Here is a 5,105-nt window from a genome sequence, read left to right on the forward strand (position 1 = left end):
CGATTGTACTCAATAGGTGTTTAAGAGTTTAATTGGATTGTTTGCCTCGATTGTACTCGATAAAACTCGATAGGTGTGACCTCGATAGGACTCGATGTATATCGATAGAAATCGATATTTTCTGTTTTATTTTGTAGTTTAACTTTTTGACCTTTTTTTTTTGTTTTTTTTGCAGATTCGACTGTTTCTGTATTTGTTGCATTCAATGGTGTTTGGGAACTCGAAAATAGGGATTGGATTTTCAGAGATGCTGAAAATCAAGTTCTGCCCGTGGAGAAGGGTGTGACATATGAGCAACTGCTTGACATTTTGTACGATGAGCTTGAAGTGGATAAATGTGTGCATGACTTGAAAATTGAGGTCCCGTACACATGCCTATCACAATTCATCAAACCTACCGTTATAAAAAATGATAGGCATGTGCATGCATTCATTGGGTTAGCATCAAAATCTGTAGAAAAGCTCATTCCTCTATGTGTCACATTGATTAAGAAGGTAGGTGTAAGAAATGCATCAGCTTCTGCCAGCGTTAATAAAGAAGTTCAATTTGAAGATAACATTTCTCCTCCATGTCATGGTTTCAAAGGAACTCAAGGTGACGTTGGAACATGTGTTCCCGAGACAAATCCAGATGTCATAGTCCATGGTGATATCCCGGTTAGAGATCCTTCATATGTGCATGACACGGCGGAGTACGATCCCTATGGCTACGAGCCTTATGTCAACGACGATCCTGTTGCTGATGCAACAGATCTTGGTGGGCCAGATGTTAGGGCAGATTTGCCAACATAGAGTTCAAATGTTATGGTAGATGAGGAGCGCAGAATAGAAGACCGGCAAACACCTGGGACCAGCAGTAGTCGTCCAGGTCCAAGTAGAACCGATGATAGTTTTAGATGGAGTTCTCCACTGGACTTAGGTGAAGATCGTAGAACATGGAGTGCTCCCATGTTCACCAAAGAGGATATAGAGGCCTCACATCAACATCATTCCTCAACTAGCAAAGCTTCAGGAGAATTGCACCTTGGGAAGTTCTTTCAGAACAAGCTTGAATTGAAAACCAAAGCATCCATATTTGCGATGAAGAATAATTTTGAGTTTATGGTGAAGAAATCTGGGACTGATGTGTGGTACATTACCTGCAAGGATCCTGATTGTGGTTGGAGAATGAGGGGTAAGAAAAAAATGCGATCTGAAATGTTCGAGATTACTGTATACAACGAAGTACACACTTGCTCACAAAAAATTCGAGATAAGGACCACCGTCAAGCATCACTGTAATACCCTCACTTATTTTAGTTAAAACCATATTTGAGGTGTTACGTTTTAAAACTATATCATAATTTATTACTGTAAAAGTCTGGACATTTTTTTTTTTTTAAACTTGAAAACTTATTTCACATTATTTACATTAAACATAAAGTGGGTCTCAAACATATTATACATAAGTATTAAATAATCCAATTTGTTTTCAAAACATAACTTCACACTTTATTACAAACATCACACTGATAACTGAAATAACCCACAAAAATGTCGATATGTTCATATGTACAAATCAGGGTCAGGACCATGCTTCAGTTCTCCTCATGTCATTCACACATTTCTTTCTCTACCTGCAACACAAGACAACTGTGAGCCTAAAGCTCAGTAAGCAAAGTAATGCATGCAATGCTAATGATTACCCAATATCAATGGACATACACAACTTCTTTTTAAATTTTGGGCCCCTTAATATTGTGCACACTGTTTGAATTGGTCAATGCCTGCAGGGCTTGTTACACATACAATATAAAATCCCATGGGTTCTCCTCCGGCTAGCCATCACCACAGTAGGGCACATTAAAAACCTTATTCCATCGTTGCCCCGTCGAGCTCAAGAGTTAAGGGGGCCACACACTGTGGTGTCAATACATATAACAATAACTCATATGGAGGAGAAATAAAAACGGAAACATGGCAAACAATATAATTGGTTCACTAAAACCTAGCCCAAATTATTGGGCAGCTATTATAAGCCTACTATAGGCCTCCGTTTACACTTATTAACACTTTCATTTGCCTTTTCAAAACAGTGGCACTGAACTTAAATTTCTTGTTACAACTTTCTTTTATGTTGCACAAAACTTACAAAGGCATCATATAATTAATCATCATAATATCATGCATGGTCTTATATCATATAATAATTTTCCATATCACTATTATGCCATGCATACAAATTTATGATGGAGTGTCAATGTATGTTAATACCACTTACTCACAAAATATTCATATAATGCATACTTTCACATAACATGTAATTCTTGTGTTGCAGTTGAGTACTTTACTTACCTTCTGTCCAAAATATAATTCACCGTGTAACAAGTGGTGTCTTAGGTATTGATGTGCTTATCCTGACAATGACATAGATTTCTCATCATAATGATGGCATTAATACATTGAACTCTCATTTAAAAATACCCATAAAACATCATATCAAATTTCATACCCAAAACATGCCTAAAATACCTTAAACCACCTAGATCGAGCATTAGATTTATCTTAGACACTTAGAGAAATTTTGACAGAGTTTCCCCTTAATTTTAGCTATCCTCAAATGTCAAAATCAACCAATAATCAACATCAAATAACCTGCCATAACCATATATCCCAAATACCAACATGATTCATCATAAAGTTATCATATACCGATTTTGATAAAATTCTAATTTCCTAGATCATCACCTAAATTAAATGAGTCTCCACATCTATTCAAACATTTATAAACATATATACTCTCTTATAAACTCAATCAAATAATCAAAAATCATCTTGTACTCCAAGAACCCCAAAAACCTCATAAAACACAAAATTTCACTTACCGAGCAACTTTTTGGCGAAAACAATCTCTTCAAGCTTTTCTAAACCTCAAACCACTTGGAAACCCCAAGAAATATCTCAAAAAGGATAAAACACCATATATAAGCTTTCAGAAAAATTCAAAAAACATGGTTTAACTTCCAAGTACAAGAACTTACCATAAAAAGGCTAGAGCTAAGCTTAATCTACTTCTTTGGCTTTGCTTTCACTTGGATGTCCTTAGAATTTCTTCAAACCAGCCAAGAAATGGTTTTTGGTTTTCTTTTCTCTCTATTTTTCAGAGTAATGGTCGTGCAAAGTGATAAGGTTGATGAAAATTCCTTATTTTCAATGATTTAGCCTTATTGTATCAAAATTTGACACCTTTCATCTCATCATTTCACCTTTTGACTTATGAAAACCTTATCACTTCAATAATTTCGACTTAATCATCTGCTAGGCCTATTATCATTATGTGTAAAACACTCACACCAAACCTTAGGTCCATATGACTTCATACCCAATAGTTATGCTTACCCGATCGAGCGTAGCGCACTTATGCTAAGCTCGTTTTGACTTTGCATCAATACCACTGATTATGTATACCTCCCATCAAGAATTGATCTAATGGTTCTAAAAACATTTTTACATCATCAATGAGACCTTAATCATACCTCGATTACATTTGGTAAATCCATAAATACTCAATTTTACACCGAAATACTAGTAATCGACATTGTACTATTTTTCACTACTTAACCTATTTTGCCTTCTATATCTCACTTTCATCACTTAATTCCATGCCTTGTCCATATTTTTCATACTTTCTTATATCTTGAGCACATCAAACACCCATAAAAGACAACTCAAATGCCACATGGTTAATAATATTGAGCATACATATAGACATCACATACACAACTTTTATACTTATACATGAAAAAACTTATAAGAATATGCATATGCTCAATTTATACATATTGTATGATATGTAATGCAATGCAATCATGTGATTATTGGCTATATTATATCAAAATAATGTGGGTGCTACAATCCTCTACACCTTATAAAAATTTCGTCCTCGAAATTTCTCTTACCCAAATAGCTCTGGGTATTTAGATCTCATATCATCTTCCCGTTCCCATGTCATTTCCTCAATGTTTGAACTTCTCCACAAGAACTTAACCAGTGAAATCTTCTTATTTCTCAACTCTTTCTCTTTTCTGTCAAGAATTTTCACTGGTTTTTCTTCATATGTTAGGTCTTGTTCAACTTCTATTGGCTCGTAGTTTAGCACATGTGAAGGATCTGGCACGTATTTTCTCAATAATGAGACATGAAAAACATCGTGGACATTTGACAGTGATGGCGGTAATGCCAGTCTATAGGCTACCTTTCCCACCTTTTCCAATACTTCAAAAGGTCCAATAAATCTTGAGCTTAACTTCCCTTTCTTTCCAAACCTCATTGTTCCTTTCATAGGGGCAATTTTCAGAAATACCTTGTCCCCAATGTTGAACTCCACATCTCTTCGCTTTCGATCAGCGTAACTCTTTTGCCTACTCTGAGCAGTTAACATTCTTTTTCTTATCTTCTCTACTGCTTCAGTTGTCCTTCTGACCAGATCTGGACCAAGATACTTTCTTTCTCCCATTTCATCCCAATGAATTGGCGATATGAATTTTTTGCCATATAACATTTCATACGGTGCTACACCAATCGTTGCATGAAAGCTATTGTTATAAGAAAACTCTATCAGACACAAATACTTCTCCCATGATCCTTGAAAATCTAGGACACAAGCTCGAAGCATATCTTCAAGAGTTTGAATGGTCCTTTCAGATTGTCCATCAGATTGGGGGTGATATGCCGTAGTAAACTTCAACTTTGTGCCCAATGCTCTCTGCAAACTTTTCCAAAACAATGGAGTAAATCGAGCATCCCGGTCTGAAATTATAGATACTGGCACTCCATGAAGTCTAACAATCTCTTGAACATATAATTCAGCCCACTGATCCATAGTATAAGTCATGTGTACCGGAAGAAAGTGTGCTGATTTGGTATATCGGTCTACTATAACCCAGATAACATCATGCTGTTTAGAAGTCTTTGGCAATCCAACTACAAAATCCATAGTAATCTCTTCCCATTTCCACTCTGGTATCCGTATTGGTTGTAGTAAACCAGCAGGATCCTGATGTTCAACTTTCACTTGTTGACAGGTTAAACACTTGGCTACAAACTCGACCACATCCTTTCTCATG

At 36.0% G+C, this 5,105-nt stretch overlaps 1 long non-coding RNA gene across 1 annotated transcript; it reads right to left on the reverse strand.

Annotated features, from left to right (window-relative positions):
• Positions 1 to 1,401: 1,401 nt before the first annotated feature.
• LOC133793781 (uncharacterized) lies at positions 1,402 to 3,696 on the reverse strand. The gene is made up of 4 exons (XR_009874950.1): positions 3,021 to 3,696; positions 2,865 to 2,939; positions 2,335 to 2,396; positions 1,402 to 1,616 (listed from the first exon to the last, which is right to left on the reverse strand). It is a non-coding gene; the product is annotated as an uncharacterized LOC133793781 (long non-coding RNA).
• Positions 3,697 to 5,105: the final 1,409 nt, after the last annotated feature.

The sequence above is a fragment of the Humulus lupulus genome, chromosome 8, assembly GCF_963169125.1.
Source record: "Humulus lupulus chromosome 8, drHumLupu1.1, whole genome shotgun sequence".
Lineage (NCBI taxonomy): Eukaryota > Viridiplantae > Streptophyta > Magnoliopsida > Rosales > Cannabaceae > Humulus > Humulus lupulus.